The sequence below is a fragment of the Lichenostomus cassidix genome, chromosome 2 (assembly GCF_008360975.1).
Source record: "Lichenostomus cassidix isolate B80296 chromosome 2, HeHo_3.0, whole genome shotgun sequence".
Classification (NCBI taxonomy): Eukaryota; Metazoa; Chordata; class Aves; order Passeriformes; family Meliphagidae; genus Lichenostomus; species Lichenostomus cassidix.
The window spans coordinates 70,513,853-70,540,941 of NC_139482.1; the positions used below are offsets into that span (position 1 = coordinate 70,513,853).

The following is a 27,089-nucleotide window of genomic DNA, read 5'->3' on the forward strand; positions in this document are numbered from 1 at the left end:
GTGCCGTAATTCTGCATGTTTTGAAAAAGTATTCGTGTAGGTGGTTAAGAGAAGAAAGCATCAGTCTTGTTGCTTACCTCCTCCTGTGTTCTCCCAAGTCAAAAGCTGAGAATGGGACACCTTTCAGGAGTGGGCTCTTTAAATTATAAAGTCCCAGTCTCAAAGTCCTGACATCTTGATCAAACAAGCCTTCTTTTCTATTAGCTGTAGGTGACGTTGCATAAGAGAAGGTATCTTCGGGGTCTTGGAGGGCTGCTCTGTTTCTGAAAGTGAATAATTTGGGGTGCAGATGGTCTGCCTCAATGTGTGTTTCCTCTGTCTCTTATACCTTCATAAAGACTTCTGGGATGCAGTTGGCAGCGAGGAGCTCCCCCACTTCCCCTACTTCCCTTTCTGGGGCAGTAGCTGCAATCCCAGTGGTGAGGTTTAGAAATTGGTTCCCCTGGCTTCATTTCCTGCTGTGGAGCTGGTTGGTATTTTTATGGCTGTAAGCTAACATTAGGGAAGGTAGCACACCAAGGAGCTGTGCTGCTGTAAGAGGAAAAGTTCCTCCCATTCTTGCAGGCAGTAAAACAGGCTTGTGAGATGCGGTCGTGATCCCTGTGAGTTCCAGAGGTGCCTTAGCTGAGCAGGCGGTAAGTGGGGAAGATGAGCAGTGGATCACAGCAGCTTTCTGACATCCTAAAGGACACAAAATCTTTGCAGTGTTTACTCTGAAAATACTCTCTCCGCCTTTCCAGAAGTGCGCTGTTTACACACACGCAAACATTGAGATTTTGCCGTGTACGTGCTTGCGCTTTTTGTGCTGTGGGCACAGCTGGTAATGCTGATAGGAGGGTTTCTGTTGTACAGACGCCTGCTGCTTAGAAAGTAGAAATTTGCTGAGAGTGGCACTGGAAGCCCAGCAATTCTCCTTTCAGTGAGGCAGGAAACTGCTGGCGGGGGCTGAGCTGTGCCACAGCAGGACCAGGGGTGCTGAAGTGCCGGCACTGTTATTTGGAATATTTAAATTATCTTAAGCTTTTTTTTTTTTTTAGCAGTATTTTCAAATCGATATTTATTTAAAAGAAAACCTGAAACATGCTTTTGCAGATGCTTGGGAGCCTGTTTTCTTCCTTCTGCCACAGTAGATCTGTTAACATCAGTGACTACAGCTATAAGTTGCTTTTCCAGGTGTAGCTTGTCTTTGCTTTTGTGGTATCAAACCCTGTTTGGTATGTTTTGATCTGAATCTCACAGAATTTCCTTTTGTTTGCTGCACTATTCTGTATGCCAGTTTCCCTGTAAATGTTATGAGAACTGGCAGTATGGGCCTGATGCCAAGGGTAAGGGACTAATACAAATACATTTATTTTTATTTGGAAGTTCTTGCAATTCACACTTCGCTGGCAGGGTGGTAATGATGTTTCACAGAAGAATGCCTTTCTTATCATTTTGATTTCAAAGTGCCCTAATAGGGTCCATCCACAGTCTCAGGCATGGCAAATGATGCACCAGGATCACGGTCCATTCAGCAGCAGGAAATGGGGATGGAGATGGGCCTGGGGGCAGAGGATGAGCCTGAGGTCCATCCAGGGTAACAGCACTACTGTGGCATTCCCAGAGCACGGTGTGATGGCCCCGGGGGGACTAAAACAAGGTCATGTTTCCATTTTTCAGTTGCCAGGCCAGTGCTGTAGCCGTTCTGCTGTGTTGCTTATTCGGTGTTTTGTTTTAGGGGGGCTGAGTATGTGTTGCTGTAGCTGAATGCCTCCTCCGTGAGATCCGAGCTGGCTGGCTGTGCAATACCTGGCTGTTGGGTGTATGCAGAGCCAGGGACAGGAGTGGCTGTGAGCCCTTTACGGCAGCTGAGGGATTGCTGTGGCTCCTGATGCGTGGCTGTGCTCAGACAGTGTACGCAGCACTGTCATGCCGAGGTTCGTTCAGTGGCACCTGGCAGCTTTGGCTCCCAGGGCTGTGCAATCTGAGGACACAGGGTTTGAGCTGGAGAGACACTTGATGAGAGGTCAAGATGGTTATTTGCATTACTGATGAGATTATTAGTAGACGGTGTTCATGGCTCTCATTAGAGACCTGTGGAAGATTGGGATCAAACAGAAGGATCTCTGTGTGTGTGTAATTTACGAGGACTGCTGCTCAGACCTTCATTCGTGCTCTTAATTGTTCCACGCTGGCAGTGGGGAGGAGAAGCTGGAAAATGCTAATTGTGTCCTGTGCTCTCAAATGGGAACAAAGGCAGCTGTGGCATGTGGTCCACCGAGGCTTAGATGCTCCTCTGTGCTGTGGATCAGCAGCAGCGTGGTGCAGGGGGATCTGATTTTCATATCCTCTGAATGTCTGTTTAGAACTGATGATTGGCGTTCTTTGTATTTTTTAAAAATAGCTGAAATCAGAGGGCCAGGCTCTTTGGTCAAAAACTGTTTGTTCTTGGTATTTGTCACATGCTTAATTGACTGAATTAATCAAAGGAAAATGGTTTTTCCCAAACCAGAAAACTTCTATGAAAAGAAATGTATTCCACCTATTTTTTAAATTTAAAAGCAAAATACAAAAATATTCCTCTTCTTCCTTCTCTCACCCTGTTTCTTCTATGTTTCTCTTAGTGGCAAAATAAGAAAAGTAAAAGGTTGAAAAAGAAGTTTGTGTGGGCATTCACACATGTACTATGGAGTAAAAAACCTCCAAAATGTGTGGATGTTTTTGACTTACCAAAAATAGGCTAGTAAAAATCAGTGATTTATGTAAATTTACTTGTATGAAAAAGATGCATTTAACAATTTGCAGTAACTTTGCAAGTTATTCCACTTTGTATTCTGGTGGTACATATACATAGGCCTAATTTTCCACTTTCTTGCCCCTGCATTTCCTTTTCTAACTTACAGCACAGTTGCATTCATTTAAAACTAGTCTAAGGTATTGAATAGCCATGTCCATTTAATTTTCTTTCAGCCCATTGGATTTTTTTTTTTTTTTTACTATTAATTAGTACTGCAGTTGGTGGCAACTCCTAGCTCTAACGTGTGCAACACACTTCTTTGGGTGTCCTGACCTGCATCATGGCCTCTCTTCTCCATTTCCTTCACGACACGTGTCTGAGCAAAAGCCAGCGACTGCTTTAAGAGGGTCTGAAGAGCAAATAATGGGTGTGATATGCTGCATACTTTTGAGATGTATCAGCTTCCCCCTTTTGTGAATCAAATCATACCGGGTAAGGTGCAGATCCTGTTCTATTTCAGTATGGCTTGCTTGTTCAGTGAAAGGGATGCATGCAGTTATCTAGGTGGATGAAACTGTTTTTGAATGTTTCAGTGGCATGACACATGACAAATTCTGAACTTCTTTGTGTGAAATGTGTCTCTTCCAAGAGAGGAAAATCCTTGACAGTACTTTTAAAACATGTTATGATATTGTGGGTTAGATAATTACTCTGTGACTGCATTAACGTTTTCTTTTCTTGCCACTTTTCCAATTGTAGCAAGATTTGCAGGCAAGAAGAAAGAAAAGTAATGTTAAGGGAGCAGTTAGTTTGTTTGGGGGTTTGTTTGTTTTACTTCTTCAGTGCATCTTGTCTGCATCTGATTCCTGGCAGCGTTTTGTGACCTCCACTGGATCTCATGAGTGTTTGTTCCATTCAAAGCCCCGAGCAGGCAGAAACCTACAAGCTAGAGCACTGAAAGCACTGAACTGCCCAAAAGGAACAGCATCTTGCATCAGCTCTCCCTCTTTTCTCCTGTGTGGGTGAACATTGAGGGCAATTATTTAAACCAGATGTGCTTTACTGCAAAAGAAAAAAAGGAAAAAAAACCAAAACTGTCAATATTTTGAGATAAGTACAAAGAGAGCTGACCACTCCCATTCCTCCTCAAGGCAATCCCAAAGTCATTCCTGGCCTTATTTCAATACAGTTTTAAAGCTTTTGAAGATCAGCTTCATCTGAAAACAGAACTGTGGTTTGGTTGTAGTGCACGTAGGATGTGGGGGTTTAGTCCTGTGTGTCAGAATACATGTATTTGGATTCTCTAGAGCTTGAATATTCTTGGAATATTCTCAAAGTGAAAACTGGGAGTCATCTAGGCATTAGCTGAAGACGAAAAGGTCTTAACCCACAAAACTCATAAACAGAAGAAATGCAAGTTGCAGTTCTTTAGTGTTCCATAAAGGAAACTGCTAAACATGTTCATTTGGTAAGCAAACTAATACTTGAATGGTATTGTATTGCTTTTTTTTGGTAAATGCCCCCATTTCATCAGCTCCTGTTCTAAGATAGATTGCTGGCACCTTACCTTCTGCAGCCAAAACTCAAGAAGAAGGAGGTTTGTAGGAGTAGCAATTTCAGCAGACTGTCTGAAATACCAAGATGCTTATTAGGCTTCTTTGAATTATCGGGTAGCTGGTGTTTTGTATCAGAAGCACATAATGTAAATAAATTTGATTAGAATAGTGCTCGTGCACTTCCCATCAGTCTTTTGACTGGATTTTTCTAGCTTTGTAAAGCACAAAATTCCAGGTATTGGCAAAATCTCTTCCTGTGAATGCCTTTCCTGTAAAAAGCTGGTGCAAAGCAGTTGTGTTCTATCAAAGGGAAAGACTAGTAGGTGTGCTGCTGCTCCTGAAGCCGTATAGGTCTCTGTGCTACTTCGAGGATGTATGTTGGTGATTTAGCTCTTCCCTCATCACAGTTCAAAGGTCCCTCTTTCCCTGTGCCGTGGCTGCCACTGCAAGATCCTTTACAGATCTTGTACTAGCAAAGGAAGGTGCCCCTACCCTTACCTCTTGAGAAAGGGTGCTTGGCATCTGGGAGGCACAAATACCATATTGCAACCCTTGCTCCCCCTGGGAAAACTGAGGCAAATCAAAAAGAGCTAGAGAAGCAGGTTCCTACAATCCACACACTGTCTGCTTCCTAGATCTTAGTACAGTGGCTTTTTGGAAGCAATGAAATTAGATGGCCATGTGCCCAGTGCAAGAAATTATTCACTGCACTGTATTTATTTTTATAGTGAAATTGCATTTTCATATATCCGTGAGAGAGACTGTAGCAGGATACAAACCCAGTGAAGCATTTATTTTTGTGGACATAGTGACTTTGGCACAGCTGTGATGAAGCTCGCTGCTCTCTTCATGAAAACACACTGAGCTGGGAATACTGCTGGTTTGCATCTTCTCTGAGGAAATTTGGCGATGCGGTTGTGGTGGATGGAAATTGTATTTTGTCACATTCCAGATCGACATTCCTGTGCAGGAAAAGATGAGCTTTAATAAAGCTACGTGACCGTGATTTCACAGTGAAACATGGGATTAAGAGCTACCTAGAAAATAAGTTAATTTCACTTTTTAGTGGCTCAGGAATGCAAACACTTCAGATTTGAGTCACATTTCTTAAAGGTGTTTTAACATGACTTTCAAAGTTACAGGTACATTTCAATGCATTGAAATTAATATGCATGTAAAAGCTTGAGAGTATGAAGTCTGTGCTTGTGAATTGGGCAGTTAGTGGCTTGGCCCAGCTGCATTTTGTGTTTACATGCAAAATAATTCGCATTAGCAGTAGGGCATTCCATGTGCATATAGCATGTGTTACAACTAACCTGCACCCGAGCAAAGTAGTTCTGAGAAATGTAGGAGGCCACATAGTTAAGACAGGCTACTTGCTGGAGGTCACTAGATTTTGTCTTGTATTAAAAAGAGAAGATGGGGGGAAAAAAAGGAGGTGAGATGGTGGGGTTACATGATTGTTTTAGTTAGGATCCAGTCCACTTCGAGTAATGCAGTCTGCTGTTGATGATAGAGAATTACTCAGGGCTCTGTTTCAACTAGTCTCCAAAATGACTCAGTGTTAAGAGCCGAGGTCATGTGGATTTTTTTTAAGACCTATTGGACCTAATTAGGCTATGTTATGTGGTTTAGGATTAGTTAAGCATGCCCAGAGTTACTGGTAAGAGTTCAACATTCAATTTTGTGCTGGAAGCAACTTCCCTTCAAAATCCAGAGAGGTACAGCAGCTGTGATTAGAGATTGTAACATATAAACCCCAAAGCATTGTAGAAATTGCAGGCAAAGGAAAGAAGCTGCCGAAAGTAGAAGGGGAGTTAATTATGACAGGGGATCCACTGAATAAGCAGATGGCTTAAAACAGTGTTGCAGGGAGAAGACAGGTCGTATGAGTGTTTAGTAACTACTTTGGCTGAGTCTGTTCATGGGCATATAATATAAAAAAAAATTGTGGCTGCTGTGATTATGTATAATGGCTTATGTAGTCGTTAGAACAAGGCAACAGAAAAATAAGACTTTTAGATATATGTCTTTTGCTTATTACAAACATTCAGTTCCTCTCTGTCCACCTCTGGACACTCGAAATATCGCTTTCACGTTATCTGTGTTCCCCCTTGCTTCCTGCTCGCTCTCTGTCCCTACCCACCTCCTGCCCCTGCCCTGGCCTCCAGCTCCTGTAGGGAGTCTGCTGTCTTTTCTCCTGCTGCTTTCTCCATCCTCTTCACACACTTCCTAAACTTCAATAATACAGATGTAAATCAGGCAGATTTTTAGTTTCCCCTTAATTTCTGTAGCATATGTAAGTTCAAAGGATGTTTTTATAAATTTAATAAAGATGTTTGTTCCAGTGTTTGTTTCCAAACACTGTAAATGATTGGTGAAGACCTTAGATTATTTCTACAAGGAAACTCTCTTACTATAAAGTTTGCCAAATTTTACGTGGTTGAAAAAAATCACCTCTTGACTCGTGATTCCAGAGGGGTAATTTTATTGAGATTCAGACTCTGGTTTTGTATTGCAGGAAGTATGTCCACTACGGAAGAGCCTTCATCCCTCACATACTGTTTACTGTCCAGAGGCAAATTTCAGATGTGGAAGTGTGAGGCCATGTCTCATTGGGAGGGTTCTCTCAAAATCGTGTCTTTGTACAGCCAGACCAGGGGGCAATATGATCAGATGAGCCAGAACATGCAGTGTGGTGTTTTTAATGATTTTCATCAATTTTAGGAAGACAGAGGACTACCTGACTGTTCGCAAGGCCTGCTGGGCAAATGCACTGAACCAGCAAAAAGAGACTGAAGCAATGCTGTGTTTTGTGCCTGTGGTATCCACAGATGAGTGTTGGGTGTGTCAAGACCATCTTTGCTTTTGTGTTACACGTTGGCCTTGCGCTGGCAAAGGTTACAGGGTGGCATTGGGCACCTGTTTGTCCCAGCATAATGTTCAGCGTGGTGTTTTCCTCCTGTACAAGATTGGCTTGTTTTTCTGGTTGGATTTCGAGCCATAAAAAGTAACCCTCGCCATCTGTGAACCATGGGTGGGTACAGCGTGGATGTTGTACACAACATGTCACCACTAGTCCTGCCCAGTTCAGTGGTGGCCAGTGCCGAGTCTGGGGCACTTCTTTCCTTTTCAGCTGTGCCTGGTGTTGGCACAGTGTAAGCTAAACTAAAGCTGCCTGAATACCAGCTTAGCTAACTTGCCGTTCTTTGCTGCTATTCGGTCTTCCCAGCACAGACAAACTTCACTTAATTTCTCCTCTTCAAAGGCAGTTGTTACTTGCTGCTTTTTTTCTTTCTTCCTCCCTCCCAGTGACACCTCCTGTAATGTTTCATTGCCATGCAAAAGGAGGAAAGCACTTTGTCAGCAGCCTACTTCAGGGAGAGAAATTTATATCTGTGAGAAGCGTATGTACAGAACAGCAATTACTCAGATCATCAATATTTATATAGCAGATAATAGACATCATGGACAAGATGAATATTGTCACAAGAGCAGTAGCTGCTGGGGAGGGGGAGGAATTGCAAAATATGATTGCTAGATTTCTTTAAATGGGATAATTATTTAACTTTCAAGTGATTGGTGAAAGTAGCTTAGAGTCTGAATTAACTATTGAGTGGGAGTTCATCTGCTTCTAGAAAGTAAAGGAAATGCCCTCTGCTGTCTACCCTCACTTCACACAGTGTAAACTGCCTGATATGTTGTCCTTTACACGTGGCTTTAGATGAAGGCAGTGATGGTGCCACTCGCTGAATGAGGAATCATATAAAATAACAAAAAAGTAATCAAGCAGCTTGTTTCGTAAATTAATTTTTGTTATGTCTGCTATGTACGGAGACTTGTGGTTGAGATGGTGACGCAGTCTCCCATGCTTTGATTTTAAAAGCTATACCTCAGCTTTCAGTGAAAGGTGGCCATGCTAGGGCAGGTTTTTTAGCAGACCTTTCCAGCATCCTGCCTGCCAGCTGATGTGCTGCTGGCTGCCTTGGCGCTGCCTGACTGGACAGGCAGCCCAGTGAGTCCCTGCCTGGCCTCCTGGCCGGAGGGACAGCCCAGGTCATGGCTTCCTGTTTGCTCGGGAGATGCAGCTCCTGGTTTCTGCAAAGAGAATGCCTCCTCCCACCCACTCTTTTTAACCTTTTTATGGCAGTGTGATTGTTTGGAGGGCTCTTATTCACTGGTAAGAAAATCTAGCTTGTCCTGTTTTTGAGATGTATTAAGTAAAAAACTAACTGCATGTGGGCTCTTTGTGAAAGATAATTTATTTGCTGACTTTTTTTCTTCTGCTTGTGAAATGCCTCTGAATAGCTCAGTTTTTTCTTTATACTGACTGACTCTTCAGATGTGACTTTAGATGAGTATGTGAAACCCTGCACCACCCTCCTGACTTCTTTCAGCTGAGGGGGAGCAGTGGATGAGGAGTACAGTACTTGATGTTCAGTGTTTAGCTCAGTTGGGTTGGCTGTCGTTTGTAACATTAATCAGAGTTTTCAGAACATTAAAGCAACTCGGGAACATTTGCAACAGAGTTGGTCCACAAAAGATTGAAAGTAGTGCAGTATCAAACCCCTGGGCACTGTATTTTATGGGATGCATGTAACAAGGCTTCTTGTGCAATGCCCGGAGAAAAGTTGACCTAGGAATGGGATTTGAAAAATCTGGCATCCCAAATCAGGAGACACACGAACTGGCTACAAGGGAGAATCAAGAGGAGGACTTCTAAGTCAGTAGTCCTCTCCCTGTTGTAGGAAAATCTGCTGAACTGCTCCTTTGTTTTCCTTTCTGGAGTTAGGTGCCTTCTGCTGAGTTGTAAGCAGTGGAGGAGCTAGGGCTTGCTCTCTCTCAGTTAGGTCTGATAGCCCAAAGGAAGCTAAGGCTGAGTTCCCACCTTTGTCTAGCAGCATTTGATCATGGATCTTTTTCTCTTCATAGGTAAACCCATTAGACTGCGTGGATTCTAGCCCTTTTCCAAATTAAATTTTAATATAAAATAATTTAACATTAATCGGAGCAGGGACAGGAACTTGCCTTCCCTTCACACTCACTTTTCCTTTCTCTCCTGGATATTGAATTACGCCCTTCAAAGTGCAGTGAGGTTAAGGAGGAGGCATTGGTGAAGCTCTCCTGCACTACTGAAATTCCTTGTACTTGAAACTTTAATCGGGGAGAAGGGACAAGAATATTATAACTTAGTCAGATTCATCCTTTGTGAGGAAGTTTCCTTATGCTGTGAGCATACCCAGGTTCTTTCAGTGGGTTCACTGAGTCTGCCACTGGCCTGTGACTTGGGGAAGCCCTGACCCTGTTGCAGGCAGCTTAATTTTGTCACCGAAACTGGGGGAGAAACAAAAACCCTCCAACAACATTTTTAATGTTAGGTTGTCAAAGCATTACTTTATTTTCTGTCCAGGATGTGCCACAGAAATAATCATATCCACACATAGCCTGAGTGTGCAGAGAATCATTCCAAGACACATGGATTTACAAACTTTTCCCCCAAACTTTATACAGTTAAAATCCATAGAAATGTGCTGGTTCAGTGTTTATTGGTCCCAGATTGCATAGTTCTTGGTATTTGTTTTCTTATTGGATCTGGATTTCTTTGCCTCTGATGCTAATTAGGTCTTCCTTCTTATCTCTCTTTTCCCAGATCAGGTGTCTCTGACCACACCAGGGGTGAGATTTGGAGCTGATGTTCCATTAATGTTTGTTGATGGCCTTTGTTGTTCTGCTGTTGATCTTTTGGGCTACTCCTAATCTGTTGATATGTTAAACTCATCTCTGTAGAGTTGTGCTACTTCCCTTTCAAATTTTAAAATTCCTTTGCCCTAAGGCAAAGACAAACTAAGCCTAATTAAAGTTGTATAAAAATTTTTAAACTGATAACGTTTTCCAACAACTTGAACTGAAGGCTTGTTTGAAGCTAAATTTAGGCCATCTTAGATCTTGTTATTGCAGGTAAATCTGAGGTGTCCAATAACATCAATATTAATAGTTCAAATGCTTGTTCCAGTGCATAACTACTAATACGGGTACTTTCTAAATTGCAGATCACAGGCCCAGTATTGCAACTGTGTTTCAGATTTTTCTTAACTAGTACCACCCTCTAAGTTTTTAATGATGATGGTGTAATCTTTGCTCAAAATTTAAGCTTGCAGTCAACAGGCTTACTTTCTTAGTGACCTTCCCCAGATCCCTTTGAGGCTGCCACTCTTGAGACTGTTGAAAGTCTACCTGCAAAAGGGCTAATTTAAACATCATTTTCTATCTGAGGAGACCTTGAGGAAAGTAAGCATTAGATACCCCTTGGAGAGATTGCTGCAATTCTCAAGCCCCAGCCCCTTACATAGGTGAGCCAGCCGTGTGACAGACGCATGCTTGACACATTCATTGCTCCTCCAGGTGCACTGCAGCTTGGAATGGCTTTTTTTCAGAGTAAGGAGAACAATGAGCCATTGAAGAGAGCAAGTTATCAGCACCACTGATATGCTAGATTATTGGATTGTGTTGAAATAATGAGTTTTTTCATTGGGCTAGGTTGTTTGTACCTAATTCTTTGAATAGTTTAATTTTGTTTTTTTTCATTGCAGTAACTTAGTTGCATAGAGATCCTGGAGATGATGAAAAGTATTGCTTTCCCCTCATGTTTATTAAGGTACTTGCTGTGTTTTGGTTGTCTTGTCCCATTGCTAAACCCTGACATACTTATATTCTAAGCTGAGGATGTGGTGTTAGTGGCATGAGGAAATGGTGTGTTTGCAGCATCCAGAAGCCATAAGTCTCTCTTAATTCCATTTCACTTCAGTGTCAAGCACTGGGGCACCACCATGAAAGACTATACATCAAGGTCTTTCGGTCAGGCTGGTGCAAGCTAGTTAAAGCCTTGAGGGGCTGTGGTGAGTTAAGTGTATAAAGATCCAGTCCTGCGTAGTGGTTTTCTTTTAAGCCAAAATGGGAAGAAGTGCACGGTGAAGGACGGAGTCAGGAATATATTGCTACAAAGCTTCAAGAATGTTCTTAGAAAAATCCCTTCTCTTTTGCTTTTGAGCAGTACAAGGGTGAAGCTGTTTGCGTCTTCAGTTGGTTTTAAGCTGGTTTGAAGATTTGCCTTCTGGAGGTTTTTCTGCATCCTAATCTTGTGAAAGTTCATTGGTTTATTTTATGGAGGCACCTCCCCCCTTGCCCCCAAATCTCCTTTCACTGACAAACAGAACTGAAGGGTTAGGTTTAGGAATGCTGGCACCATCTCCCATGGGAACTGTAATTAGCATACTTTATTTTCCCATTCTTCCCTCAGGGTTTGGCTTTATGGCTGACTTCCATCTCCTCTTTTAAAGTTTAGTTGCCATTGCTGTTATGGGAGATGCAGTCTAGCTAGGAAGCCCAGTCCCTGTTGGAGGTTGGTAGCAAGGGTCATCCCCTATGCAAGTACCTTGACCTGTAGTAAGCAGCATTTCACAGTTCTGAAAATGGATTACCAAATTTACAGTATTTGGTTGAAAGGCGCCACTTCCCTTAGTACAGGTGACATAGCTGGTCATTTAATATCATTCATAAGGTGTTAAATTGAAACCCTAAATTTTCATGAAAACTCACTTCTCTCTACTTTTAATTCATCACCTTGGCTTAATTTGCAAGCACAAAATACCACTTTTAGGGGCTTGTCCCACTCTAAGGAAGTGTGATAGTAGGATACTGGAGTTAGTTGTAAGTTCAAAATATGGCAAGTAGGAGATGTGGTATGATTTGCCTGAGGAGACCTCTTGTTTGGCATAAATATTTCTGACGTGTGGAGTGGAGCTAGACTGGGAACAGGAATAAACTGCTCTTTAGACTTCATATTTTACTTTCTGAAGTAGATTCCCTTCTTAAAATAGAAATCAGCAGAAGTGCTGGAATTGTGTTAATTGAACAGACTGTTATATAGTCAGTCTGTGGAGCTGGAGATGTGTAAGTGTATGGAGTTTAAAGATGTCTGGAAGACAGAAGCTGGTCAGCAGTAGCAAATCAGTTAGAATTCAGTTAAGTTGTGTCACAAATTTGCTTTCAATAAGCAGCGAGCTATTTTTACAAGGACTGTTTACAACTGCTACTTTTATGGTTGGCTAATTAGCAACCCCCTTTGGAAAGAAAAACGACCTTCCTGAGAGTCTTCAAGCATACCGAAACTTGGACTTTTTTAATCCTCTCAATTTCACGGTGTCTTCTGCCTTTCAGCTTACCATCTCTTGCGAGCTGCCACTCTCCCTGTTTGTGAGACTTCTACAGAAAACACAAGTAATAGTAGTTGAAAGGGAATTTTAAAATAGATCATGAAATCTAGGGCATGTCAGGATGATTTTGAGGTGGTCTTAAAAAATCCAGTGGTTGTCTTTTTTTAAAGCCTTTGCTGAATGTTTAAGATTTAGACAACTTCTTTATCTAAAGGTCAGGAAGGTCCGTTCCTCTCAGACAGTGCATGTCACGTGTGTTGGCATTTGGGAATTTGACCAGGACTGCTTGTGGAATGACCAGTTCTCCACAGGAAGGAAGGATTCCTGGGCAAGTCTGGCTCAAATCTGCTCTTGAGAGCAGTTACTGTGAAAGGAGCTTCACCCAGCTCAGTGGAACTGCTTCGTGTGGAGTGGTCACTGGCAAAAAGAAATACTGGCAGAACTGGACGCAGACTGAAATACTGGCAGAACGGGACCCAGACTGGTTTTCACAGCTTTAAATAAATTGTATGTCCGCCTACAAAGGGTCTGTGATACATTTTTTAAAGTCATGTGTAATGTATAATTCTTTTCATGAGTAAAATAAATTAATTCATGCTATCATACTGGTGCTCCTGAACATCTTTGCAAAAAAGGCAAGGGTAAACAAGTGAAAAGCATTTTGGTAAGGAAATGTGCATTTTAAGAGGATATTTTGCCCATGTTCAAAAGCAGTTTAGGGAAAAAACTCCCACACATTGACTTACCTCTTGAAGTCCTGATTTACTGCGTAGGTCTCTTCTGATGCAGCTGCCTCCCTGACACAAGAAGATGTGAGCTAAGGACTACTTATGGTAGTGAGGAGTTATTTGAAGAAAAGTTGGAATTGGCATGGGCATGATTGGGTCACACTCACTCCAGGAGTGTGAGTTTGGAGGAACCTGACTCATTTCTTCCAGTGTTACAGTCTTCCAGTTTACACTCCTGTGCTGTTGCTTCCTTTGCTGGCTGAAACTCCTTTATGTGGTCCATTGGAGAAACTCTTTATCTTCTGTGTTAATGGGTGGTTATGAAATGAGAACAAAAAAATTAAAGATCATGCACTGACATTTTAAGAAGTGATAAGAATCTACAAATTTGTCCTTCAGTAAGGTTATAATACTGTTGCTTTTTCAAATGAAAAGGGACACCATGGTCCATAACCTGTACGTGTGCATTTTTAAACCATGATATAATGCTCAGTTGAAATTTTTCAGTTCACTTCTTTAAAGGTCTCATTTCTAGCATTCATGCTGATTTCTTTTGTGTCATTTTAAACAATATACAATAGCATTTTTCTGTCAGCAAAGGCCTGTACATTTCAGTGACCTTTACTGCTTTCTTTAGAGGGTTATGCAATCAACATAAGGCAATGAAAATATTTAATGATTTTTTTTCTGAAAAAAGGTCTTATACCTTTATTCTTATGGTTGTACAGCTCACACTTGTGTCTTCCACCTGCATTCTTTATTTTGAGCAGCCTGAAAGTCTGCTTGCAAAATATGAGCTCATTTGCAAAAAGCAAGTTAAAAAAAGAACATAGGTGGATCAAACTATAGTGTTTAAAGCAAGAAGCTTTCATTCTAATGTTCTCCCTTTAGTCCCCTACCTCCATTAAAAATATTATATTTTCTTCTAAATTTAAAGTCAGAATTTACAAAGGGATTGACCCTTTTAATATCTCTTGACTAGTCAGTGCCAGGAAATTTTGGGTGCCTTTCTGAACCTACTTACAATGCACTTGCCTACTTTTTTGCTGCTTGGGAACTTTAAAGCTCCTGAGAGTCCACACTAAGTGCAGTCTCCTCACTACAGAGGGGTTGCTTATTAGAGATGGAGGTTCATTGCACCTAATAGCAAGGAGAATACTGAAACCTCATCACCCCTTAGTTCTGCTTCCCTAGCAGGTGGGTGGAATATCGAGGAGGGCATCCAGGCATCTGTTCAGGGACATCTATGGAAACAGGAGATCCAAGAAAGTTCTTACAACTGTGTGACTTGCGAACTTGGAAATAGCTCTGGTGCTTCATGGAAATAACCAGACAGTTGCACACTTCATTGCTGCTCAATGTATGGGTTACAGTTATGCTTCCTGATTTGTTTTTCCACAGGTGAATACTTTATGGTCCAAATCCACAGTGGGATAGCAGCTAGGAAGGCAGAGTAAGCACAAAAGTGTCCTCATTCTTCTTCCTATGTCATCAGCCCATCTTTGTGTGTTACTCTAAAAACATGTTTTGAGCACACTTGTGTGCAGCACATACAGCGTATAAACCTTGAGCTGAACTGTGTCTTTTTCAGTGGGTGATGCTAGTGAGCCATGAAGAAAAAAGGTGTTTCTAGCTTGTGAGGAAATGAGTTTGGAATTCTAGATATAAAGGAATTTCCTAAATACAGTGGATGCCATGGCATTGATTGTGGGCCCTGTTCTGCAAGAAGGACACATTACTTTGGTTTTATTTGTTGCTCATATCCACAGATATGACCTTAAACTTTTCCAGTTTTGTGTCTATTTATATTTAGGGTCAATTTGGAGGGAGTGGGCAGGGAAATGCCAGTGATCCACTGACATATACAGGAGAGGAAAGGAAATTACTTTATGACAGATCTTTTCTGCTGTTTCCACATGAGCAGATGGATCCTATGGTACAGGTTTGCCTTTAAGGAGAGTTTAAGCAGTAAGTACTTTGCTTTTTGCAAGAGGGTTGGTTATTTTCCATGTTTGTATAGCTTTTAGGTAATTCATAAAGACTTCTGATAAAAATGCAGGCTTTTTTTTTAATTTCACCCAGTTTTATGACCTTCATTGCTTTTAAAGTCTAAATTTTTCCAGGGTAGAACAATGTGAAAATTGAGTCTTTGTCAACCAAAGCAATTCATTATCTCTCTAAATGTTAACTGCTGTGCTTGATGCCTAGAGTTGGGCAAAACAACTGACTTTCACAGTTTTTCTTTAAAATTTTGTTTTGTAAGAGAAGGGCACAATCATTCTAGGTTTAAGGATACCTCCTGCTATCTCCCCCAAGCTGCACAGTGTTTTAAAGGGCTTAATTTTGAACATTGAAGGATTGGGAGTGTTTTCAGCAGGAGCAAAAGAAGCATTGCTGTTAAGAGTTGCATGAGAGATGCAAAGACCAGGTGGGCCACATCTTTGAGGTGGATTTTTTTCCTCTGGCTGGTGAGACATGTGGATAGAGGCTTTACTGACAGTGTTTGAGTGGAAGAAGTGCCGCTGTGACTGACTTTGCTGTGGGAGGAGTGCAAGTGTTGGGGCAAGGCAGAAGGCTCAGAGCAGGGCAGGTGTCTTTACCGTGCCTTGAGTAACCATCTGTAGTGATGCTTCCTAACCATGCAGGTGAGTGCTGTGGCTGTTGTGTGTGTGTAGGGCATAGCTAAAATAAATACCAAATAACTGGTTTCCTAATGGTTGGCGTCTGTTTTTTGTTGGTGGAGCTGTCTTAAAGTGTTATTTCAGCTATGTCCTGTGTTTGGAGGGGTGTGGGAGAGTGGTGGGAGGCAGCAAGATGCTGCCACCTCTCCATGCACAAGGTGGGAAAGCATCTCTGCCTGCCCTGTGGGAGCTCTCCCCTCAGTCAGGGAGCAAGCAGTGAGCGAGCTCAGTGCTTTGGGTGTGCTGTACCCCTTACTCACTTCTAGAAATGACTGCGCAAGGTGCATCTCAGCTTGCTGATACATCCCATCCAGCACCAAGGTGAAAGCTGGGACTGGCAGCATTTTTCCCCTGCTGTTTGGGACAGGGGAGGTGGAGGCGATCATCCTAAAGGAAAGCTCCTGAAGGGTGCTAAAGGGATAGTGGGACAGCCAAGCAGAACTCTCTTCCTCGGTCCTGCGAGCCCTGGTGCTTAATGGTTTATATTCTGGAGTGCCACCTGCTGGCACTTCTCTCTTTGCTCGCACTTTTCTAGAGGCAGCTGCTCCAGAAAATGAGAGCTCAGAGCAAGGAAGCATGAATGTTGATAATAAGAATAATAGTACTAATTATTTGTATTGATCTTTACGTTATTTTTTTTAATCATCACGGCACTTAAGGATCCTGTTTATTGGCAAAGAACGCACTCTGGCAGGTGTTCTGCAAACTCGGCGTGAAAGAAACTGGCAGAGGTTTCACTGCTTAAAAAATAGAGAGCACAGTGTGAAGGAGTGGTTTAAAAAATAGAAAATGATTTTTCCAATCCATGCTGTTATTTGGCACAATATGAAGCATTTTTTTAAATTTATGTCTTGCTTTAATAAAATGTTTGGATCATTTCTGTGGTTGGCAGAAAAACCCCAAAGCAGTAATCATTTCATTGAAAGACACCTGACAGTAAAGACACTTAGGCAAAAGTAAGGAAAATACTGGCTCAACTCTAAAAAGTAAAAATTATGTCAGTAAAGTTATTCTGAAAACCTTTCAGCTGGAAAGCAAGGGATGTTGTTTGTGTCACAAAGCAGATCTGGGTCCAGAGCTGAAATTTTTTTCATCCTAGCCAAGAACTTGTTTTGGCAGTATAAAAGAGACAGTTTTTGGTTCTGTTCTTTAACACTGATTTTCCATCTGCGGGTCAAAGCCTAAATGGGTGCTAAGTCAGTGTGGTGCCTTTGGCACCGGTTTGGTTGTGTGCACTGGCGTTGCCAATGTTCAGTGTACCACTGTAAGACACAGGTATAATAATATAACTGAAGTAAAGAACTCAGCCTGGTGGAATATGGTCCAAACTTGCAGAGATGCATAAAGCTGTGTGTATTCACACTGTGTCTTAGACAATCACATCCTTGGTGCGACACTCTCTAGACTTTTTGCCTTTTCCCTTCCTTAGTGAGCTGTCCCTAAGGCACTTCTTTGGTTTCCAACTGCTGTTCTGTGTGATGTTGCATAGAATAGAGTCACAGAGTTGTTTAGGTTGGAAGAAGCCTTTAAGATCATTGAATCCAACCATTAACTCAGCATTGCCATGTTCACTGCTAAACCATGTCCCCAGGTGCTTGATTTCCACATCTTTTAAATACTTCAGGCACAGTGACTCCATCACTTCACTGGGCAGCTTGTTTCAATGCTTAACAGTCCTTCTTGTGAACAAATTTTTTCTAGCATCTAATCTAAGTCTCCCCTGGTGTAACTTGAGGCCATTTGCTCTCATTTTGCCACCTGGGAGAAGAGACCAACCCCAACTTCACCACAACCTTCTTTCAACCAGTTTTAGAGAGCAATAAGGTCTTGCTTGAGCCCTTTTCTCCCCAGGCTAAACAACCCCAGCTCACTCAGATGTTCCTCATGAGACCTGTGTTCCAGACCCTTCACCAGCTCCATTGCCCTTGTCTGGACATACTTCAGCACCTCAATGTTCCTCTTGTAGTGAGGGTACCAGAACTGAACACAGAATTCAAGGTGAAATATATGTTGGAAATAAGGGCCGAGGAATGTCTGATGTAGGTCTTCAAAAGTAATTAATGATTTTGGAATGTATTGTGAACACTGGGATGAGTGTAACTTTTTTTTTTTTTTTGGGGTAGAGAATCCCTGAACCACCGGCCATTTCACTGTAAGATCCTTCAGATCCTTTGCAAGAGACAGTTGTAAAAACCAGCAATCCAGCTGACCACGTAGTCCTCTTCAGCTTTCAGACACATCGTAAAACATAGCTTGTATGTTGAAAATGCTCCATGTCATGATTTTATTTTTCAGCCAACAGCCAAGAAAAGCTGAATAACAATTACTGAAAACACACTTCTATGAAAATACTGCTGATAGTTAGAGTGGGTCTCATTTGCATTTGTTTTAGAGCAGGAAAGAAAAAAGATCATGGTGTACCACTAAACTTAAACAATTCACATTCAGTGGTAAAGCAGTGTGAGAGACACTTCTGACTTACCCAGTGGCTGACCGTATCAGAAGAAAATTTATTCCAGAGTCAGTACAAAAAGCTTTGTTTGCCCTTTACATTACCTCTTTGTAAATTTCTTCTGAAAGAAAACAGTCAAATTGAAATAGAAGTTGAAATGAGCTGACGTGTTAATGGAAATTTCCATTTTTGCCGAAGGAGAAAGTATTTGCATAATTTTATCTGAAACTGCCAATGAATTTGTTCACCTCAAAACTTCATTTCTTTAGTTAGCTCTGACTCTCATGCATAAATCATGAGACTGGCGTGAAAATCAGAGAGTGAAGTTCAGGGGTCCTACCTAACTGGGATCTGGGGCTTCTGAAGTTCATGTTTTCAGGCTTTTCTTTGGAAAAAAGGGTCTAGCAGCCTTCTTTTTACTGAATATTGACTTGATTGTCCATACTCCTGTAGGCCTAGGACTCACTGTGGCCATAGACTTATCAGGAGTGTGATGATGTGTTGAGCATTAGCAGTATTATGTTAGTTTCCCTGCCTAAGTTGGTTGTGCTGTTACATAGCAAGGCCTGCGGAACCACACACAAAATTAAGTGGTGTGAAGCAGTTTGCTTCACTTTGATTGTTTTGCTCTAATGTGGCATAACACAATCCTTTCTGAGTATTTGCACTCCTTCCTACAGCAAAAACGCTGTAAGCTGTTGGTTTAAGTGCTGCCAAATGGAGGGTGTTTTCACACTAGGATGTTTCAAAAGCAGACTTTGACTGGCGGAAGTAGGGTGGGTGATGTCTGGCCCAAACTTTCAAACTCATTGTAAAGAATGAAATTCGACTTGACAAAGCTTGGCAGGTTTGATAAATTTCGTGCAGCTACGGGAGTGGTTCTTGGAATTGAGTACCATCTCTGTGAAGGAAAGCAACAGTAGGTTTCACATAATGTGGGCAGGAATAGTTTATCTTCCCGTGCCTGAGCATTTTTTAAGCAGCCAATTGCCAGTCCCCACTGCAGCGTGGCTGCCACATCAGAAGGGGTAGCAGCTCTGCAGCTGTGAGCTCAGTGTCCCAGAGCTGGAATTTATCTCAGCCCACCAGAGGGTTGTGGTAGTGCTAACCTGAGTTATGATTGTTGCCCTTGAGAGAGAGAGCACTGCTTTGCTTCGCTGCAAGACTACTTTTGTCTGAAAACAGTGCTGGTTCAGGTGATGGAGAGACTCACTGCAAATGCCCTCACTCTGTTCTAGGCTTCGTTCTAAAAGTCCATCTTTAGGAGTCTTGTTTCTGTCATGGGTGTGTGCATGGACATGGAGAGAGCTGGGAGCCTTTCCCGTTATCAGTTTGTTGTCTCACCACTAATCTGCAATTTCGCCTGGTGGTACTGGGGCTTTGTGTGGCAGTGTGGAGCTGGTTGGGATGGTTGATGTGCAACCAGTTTGTTTAGTTGGAGCTGTTTTGGAAAGGTTGGATTGTTTCCTCAGGTTGCACCTTTTCCGGGTGGAGTAGGGGAAGCAAAGGTGTCAGCACTTGGAGATTACCTTGATCTACCTGCGGCTGCTGGCACAGTGTTATGTGTTGATGGCTCATCTGCTAAGTACGTAAATGTGCAACTGACCTCAAGAGCATGTGTCATCCATCCCATTAACTTCTGTGGCTAATGTCAGGTCATGTGCTTTGTAACTTGTCTGAACTGGAGCTTGTGCAGTGTTCATAGTCACAGATAGAAACATGTGGTTTGGAAAAGTATTGGAAGTAATTATTTATCTGGTATGGCCTGCTAAATCTCTTTGGAGGATTTTACTGGTGTAAAGACAGAGAGATAAATCATGAAATAGGAAATCATCAATATTACGCAGTTCAGGCTTGATCTAACTCTGCTTGTGATCCATATTTGCAGTGAGAGTTGGACTGTTCCCAAAATCCAGGAAGTGAGGGTGGTATTAATATTACTAGCTGACAGAATGTTACAGGGTGAATGATTAGTTTCCAATAAGCAAGGAGCTTTTGGATCAGTTCCAGTTCCTTCTGGTGTAATCTGCAAACCAGAATGACCAGTGCCGCGACCTGGAGTAGCTGTAGCGCTTATCAGAGGCCAAAACTTCATAAAGATCACGATTTGTCTGCATTACGAAATGACAGAGCCGTTGACCTTGAGGAGGCATATTAGTTGGCTATCTTCCACTCTCTTGTGAAGATAAACTCATGGAAGTGGTGGTTTGGTGCTGGCACAGCTGTTACACATTCTCTGTTGATAAACAGTGGGCTTTACTCCTTTGTGCTGCCCACTTAGCAGATTGCAGGAGAAAGGTAAAAAGATGAAAAAAGCTCCCTGTGCCCTTCTGATCTCCTTCAGACCTTATTCTACTAATTATGGTCTATGAAAGAAGAGAATTTCCTTACTTATCATTGTGGGGCTTTTAATATATTCCAGTTTCTTAATCCCATCTATTTCACTGTAAAATAATGTATTACTTGGACTCCCCTAGGTCTGTTGTGCTTTTCCCCCCCACTTTTTCTGAAGCCAAAAAAAGAAACAACCCCTTCCTGCACTTGGAGAAAACAAACCCCAGGCCATCCCAGGCCTTGAGAACAGCCATGTTCAGTGCTCTTCAGTAATGTGGATCGCACAGTCACATCCTTGGGAAGCTGCGCTGGCTGAGTGCAGAGAGCATAAACCATATTAAGCAGGTAGGGGAGGCAGTACGAGGTGGGGGCACAGAGCAGTCACAGCAATTAAAACTGTCATTTGAAGGGCTTTTGTTTCCTGAGGTGAGTGTGAAATCCAGTTTTCAGTTTTTGCGTTGTATAGGCAGTGTATGAACATGTGAGTATTGATTCCTTTCCTCCCTGTTTGGGCCCACAGGCAGGTAGATTTTGTCCTAGTTTTATCAAAATCCACTCAATGACCTTGGAGAGCTGTAGCAGTCTCTCCTGTAATTATAGACCAGTGTCTTAATAGACTCAGTCACCCACTGACCTGTATCAGTGAGAAAAGTCTGTATTTGAGCTTTATTTAAGATTAATTTTTTTGATGGTGTATTTTGTAAGTCTAATACCAGATCCTCAGGGGAGGGAGGAAAGAATCTTTTAATTAAGTTTCTATTTAGATATCAGGCAAATTCTATCAATGGCAGATGAAGCATAAAGTTCTAATGGGAGAGTAAAATTTTAATTTCAGTGATCAGGTGCTTCATGCCTCTCTCAGCAGTTTGAATGCCACAGTATTATGTCATATTGCCATAAGTGAAAATCCATTAGAAAGGGGATGTTACATTGCATTTGAAAGCTGTTACTGAGTGTGAGTTTAGCACCAATAGCTCACGTGGTATTTTGTAGGATTTTGGACTCAATGACTTAACTTGTGACCTCACTTTAAGTTAGGGAAGCAGCTTCTAAATCTGTCTTTGCCAACTACCTAACCACTTGCCCCTTATGTCCTGGTCATAAATGGCTACTGGTGGTGCTTTTATTCAGGGCTGAGAGGCAGAATTCTTTTCACACCACACCTTTTACCACCGTTCCTTATGATGTGGGTTTGAATGGCAAATGGATCTCTCACTTGGTAGTGGAAAAACCTGGCTTTTAATTCCTCTCATCCTGGGGTTTAGAAGTGAGTCAGGCATAATTAAGAGCAGGCAGCAGAACTGAGGATGTGCTAATGGCCTTGCAAGCATTGTGCTCAGAGTGGGCTGTAGAAATGAGCATCATCCCTTGGGATGCTTTGAATGCTGGAGACTTTGTTTATTTGCAAAATGCGAGGAACCTTTTTATATCCTGCACTGGAAAATTTTCACATGTGGTGTGTCTTAGGACCGCGGTCAGGTCTTTCATCCTGCCAATGCACCCTCCGTGGAGAGAAGAGAAACTTAAAACATCAGGAATGGTGAGAAGTGTCATCACACTCTGTTTAGCAGGGCAGAGCTGCACCTGGGGATGCTCTGCCAGGATGGAGAGGGACTAGGAGATTTAGGGAACCATAGCTCTGGGACAGCTTGACAACTGACCTTGTCAAAAAGCTGCAGACATACCAGAGTTGGGCTGGTGAGGAGCAGTTCATGCTCCCACTGCCTGGCCTCAAGGATCACCTGCACAGAGGGCTGCTGAGAGGCTATGTGGTGAGGAAAGCTGTCCGCCCTCTGTCTGTGCCTGTTTGAAACGAGCATATTTCAGAGGATGTTTTAATATCAGCTGTTTTTCACTTGTAAAGTGCCTCATGTGAAACTGTCTGATGAGCATAGCTGTACGTTCTGCCTCAGCATGATGAAATGTTTGCTGACCTGGCACGTTGCAGGTGATTAGTAGTGTTTGCTGTTGGAACAAAGTGCAGCTTATCCTGGTCATATTTGACCAAAATAAGGTCTTTGGAGGCAGGGAATGTGGACGTGTCAAAGTTTGCAGATAAAAGGAGGGAGCAGCGCAGCTGGTGATGTGAGATGGAACACGGAGCAGCATGTGAGTCTCTCTCTGTTTTCTCTAAACACCAAAGGCGGGTGTTTTCACCTGATCTGTTTTTGCTCCAAACCTAGAAACGTCTACATCTCATTACATTTCTGTAGGTGACCTTTCTGCCTCTGTCTCCTCTTCCTAGGGCTGGCTGGTGACAATTTCTAAGGTAAATACTGTGGAATGATACCTTGCAACTAGGCTCCTTTTTTGTGATCCACCACTGGTTTCTCAGCTGCCTGAGAGGCAGGACAACTAGTGTTCTGTCTGATGTGTGCTGTCAGGATCATCCAGTGCAGATTATCCATCAGCATGGATCCCCTGGTGCTGTTTCATAGGATATTGTAGACTTCTATATCACAGTTTCATCAGCTTTATTTTTTGTGGCTTTATGCACCTGGGACTGTGTATACCTGATGCTTATCTTGGCAAGGGCTGCACTTAAAGCTAAAGGAGCAGCGACTGAGCTTGCAGTGGCTGAGGCTTTGGCTAAATTAAAACACTTTTGTTCTGCAATATTTCTGTGCAATTGTGAATAATTAAATGAAAAGGATGGTGGGTGTAGGCTGCCTGGATTACTGGAAGGTTCCTGGAAAATAGGTAGTTCTGGAGAGAAGAATGGATTGACTTTCTTGTCTTGTTAGCTTTATGTCCCTCAAAATGCATATGGTCTCTCAGTTGTAATCTGCATGGTGGATGAACGATGCCCATGGAGTTACTTAGCTTGTGAAGTACAGGCTCTTGTATTTTTCATTATGTGTGAAAAAGCTGATATGTTTAATGAAAGCCTCCCCCTGCCCCAAATCCGAGGCATAGCATGGGGATGCTGCCAGCTGAAAGAGGTGGGTAAAAATAGATTGCTGAGCTTTGTTGCAGAAAGGAGTCTGTCACCTCTGCCCTGTGGCTCATGAGGTGAGGAGTTGTGATGAAATGGTACAGGAACTTTGAGGCAATCTGGGTGGTGCTTGCATGACCTTGGGCCAACTGCTTCGTCTCTCAGCACTTCTTTTCTTAGATGATGAAAGAATATAATGATGATAATACTTGTCTCTTAACAAGGGTATTGTGATGAATAAATTAATTATTCGTTGTGCTGTTCTCAGTTACTATGGTAATTAGCGCTACAAGAACAGCCTAAAAATAAATAAGATCATTTAGTGAAGGATATTCGGGGGAAATCAGGTAGTACATCCTGGGCATTTGCAGTAGCCTGAGTGTGCTTTGTCCAAACATGACTTTGTGAAAAATGTTCACGGAGGCTGAATTTTTGTGGCAGAAATGCTTCCAAATATTAAATATGTTCCTTCCTCCTCATTATCTGTTTGAAGTGACTCTAGCACACATTTCTTCCCTATCTGTGGACACATGATTCTTGCAATTAGTTCCCCTATTGAGAACAGCACTCCCTCCTCACCCCATCTCCTTTACAGCCTAAGGGCAGCCAAAATGAATGATTCTTTCTTCTTCATAAATCATACATACTCAGTAATACTGCCAAAGAATTGTTAATGTGTTTGGGGAGTTTACATAATGAACCTTCCTCGGGAAAGGTGAAGTCTTGTCAATGCACTGCCTTGCTGAAATTCTGTTATAACCTTGCTGTACAGCAAGTAGACCGCCTAAATCTGTGTGTAAGTCTGTGCAAAGTTTTTGAGGCTTTCTCTCAGTGATCAGTTAACTACATCAGCATGCCCCAGAGCCAGTCTTTCAAAATGTTATATGATGTTTAATCATCTGTGAATTGTATTGGATTGCACAGGCAGCACTGATGTATATTTTTGGGGTTTTCAAGTTAATATAACTTTGGGCCCTAGTAACTTACTAGGAAGTATGTGTGAAGATAGTTCTGAGTCCTTCAGTGAAGGTGGCACCTCTTCAAGGCTGTGGTTTCCATTGCTTAATATCAAAGGGGCTATCCATACATAGGAAAAAACCCCCAATTTTGCTAGGCAAGGATTTTGCATTAATTACTGTGTTCTCTGATTTTATATAGAGCTCTGGGCATGGCTGTTCAGTGTCTTCCTTTGCATTGGGTTCCAAAAATAGCTGTCTTTTCTGACCTGCCCAGCTGGGGACCAGTTTATAGTTAGTGTGTGTACAGAGCAAACCTGTGCTTTCTTCCTGTCACTGTCACAGCTACAGTGGCCTTCATCTGCTCACCTTCCATAGCAACTCCCACATTGTGCTGGGAAGCTGTCAATAGTAAAACCAGAAAATCCCCCTTCAGCTTCCTGGGGAGTAGGAAGCTGATGCCTTGGCATTCCTGGTCTCCTGCTCACCCAGATAAAGAGAACTTGGATCTCTGCTGTGGTCTCCAGCAAAGTACTGGCAGAACAGATAGCATGACTGACAGACAGATGAAATATTTGTTTTATTCTTCAGAGCTTTACTGCTCTTGAGTCATAAAGTTGGAAAAACTCATGGCTTGTGCAGAGGGCAGCCTGAATCTTCAAGTAGGACCTTTGTGCCACGCTCTCAGCCACTTGACTGCTGCACAGATCATCAGCTTTGCAGGTTTCTCCCTGGGTCTCTGTAACTGCTTGTGAATTTCTCTCCTTGCTGGCCAGCAGCAACCTTGTGGATATTGGGCAGATGTACGGTAAAGGAAAGAGAGTGCAGGGCAGGCAGAGCGGTTGCCTGATGATTCTTTTCATGGCCTGTCCCTTGCTTCCTTTGCTCCTGCTGCACCTTTCTGACACATGAGTTATGGGGCTTGTGGATTTTCATTTCCACTTAGTTTTTATTTGTGTTACAAGTTAAATCTCAGCCCTGAAGAGCTTCCAGTTGCTGTCAGGTTTGTGCCAGGCAGAGTCACTATTTGCAGCTGCAGTTGCTTCTGTGTGTGTGGTTTCACTGTCATAGTCTCCAGCGCTGTTCCACATGTGTGCCCTATCCATGCATACATATGTGCTGTCTCTTTTGCAGAGACTTATGGATATTCCCTGACAGTATTTTCTGCTTCCCCCCCACCCCTCTGTTTTCCTGGCAACAGTCCCCTTGCCCATCTTGGGTGTCACTGTGTGATGAGAGCAAATGACACAACAGTGGTTTTGGCTGATACTTGGATGTCAGCCGTGCCCTCATGTGCAGTCCTGGCTGCCTCTCCATCTTTGTGCCTGAAGCACAGAGAAGAGTCCAGTCTGGGTGAGCTTTGAATGAGCTGTTCACCTGTGACAGCTCAGTACTTTCAGCTGGTGTGAGGGTGCACTGAGCACAAACTGAAGAGCTCAGTCCCCTGTCCAAGAGGAGATCTCATCTTGGCATAGTTACTAAAGTGAAGTGTTAGAAGAGTACTGAGAGCTCCCATGGATTTTTCCTTCTTAGCTACATACTGCAAGTTTTTTTCAAATAGATTCTTCCTGTAGATGATGGCTTGACTTTCTTTTATCCCCAAACTGAGCTGTGGCAGAGTGCAAGAGGGTTTTATGGCTGGAAATAAAGTTCTATTGCACCTGTGAAGCTACATGTCCAACCTTTGAACAAGGCAATGTCAGCAAAGGCCAAGGGGTTAGATGGCTGTGGCTACTCTTTAACTTGTCTTTAGTTATGTTCTGAAGGAATCATACTAACCTCTGATTACTGGTCATTACTGCTGATCCAGGCCTCTGATTGTTATTTGAGACGTTTTGGGAAGGTATGAACAGTTTATGTCATGCAGATGGTAAGTCCTATCTTAACCTTGCAGAGACACTGATTGATATCTGCAGGAGTTACCTCCATTCTGTCCTTGGGCAGAATAGTCACAGGACAAGGGGGAATAATTTTAAACTGAGAGTAGGTTTAGATTGGATATTAGGAAAAATTGTTTACTGTGAGGGTGGTGAGGCAGTGGATCAGGTTGCCCAGAGAAGTTGTGGATGCCCTATCCCTGGCAGTGTTCAAGACAGGCTGGGTGGAGCTCTGACAATGTGGTCTAGTGGAAAGTGTCCTTCCCCACAGGGGGGGGGGTTGGAACAAGATGATCTTTGAGGCCATTCTGTGATTCTATGATAAGCCTTCATTTTTGAATTTCTGCTCATTGTGAATTTTTCTTGTAATAATACTGCAGTATTGTTATATCTGAGGTTTTTTGATAGATTTGCAGATAAAGCCAGGTGAGAGTTGTGTCTTGTAATGTCGGTGCTCAACTTTGACTTGGACGGTGCATGACTGCAGATTTTGTATGGATACTTCTGTGCAAAATGCAAATCTGTTGGGTTGCTTGTGGCTGAAAACTGGATCTGGTGGCTTCAGTGATTCATTCCTGAGTTCCTATAACTAATTTCTATTCTGGCCTTTGTCTCTTGAATTTTTTTTTTCAGCCAGAAAT

General features: G+C 42.5%; 1 protein-coding gene across 8 annotated transcripts in view; it reads left to right on the forward strand.

Annotated features, from left to right (window-relative positions):
• RNF152 (ring finger protein 152) overlaps positions 1-27,089 on the forward strand; it is a 44,341-nt gene that overhangs the window by 10,731 nt on the left and 6,521 nt on the right. The window contains exons 1-2 of one of the 8 annotated variants that reach the window (XM_085052089.1): positions 22,758-22,789; positions 22,926-22,949. The exons of 3 other annotated variants lie outside the window; for them this stretch is intronic. The gene's annotated coding sequence lies outside the window, so the exon portion shown is untranslated. 4 more of the 8 variants (XM_085052086.1, XM_085052091.1, XM_085052088.1 and 1 more) reach the window with 4 other exon arrangements.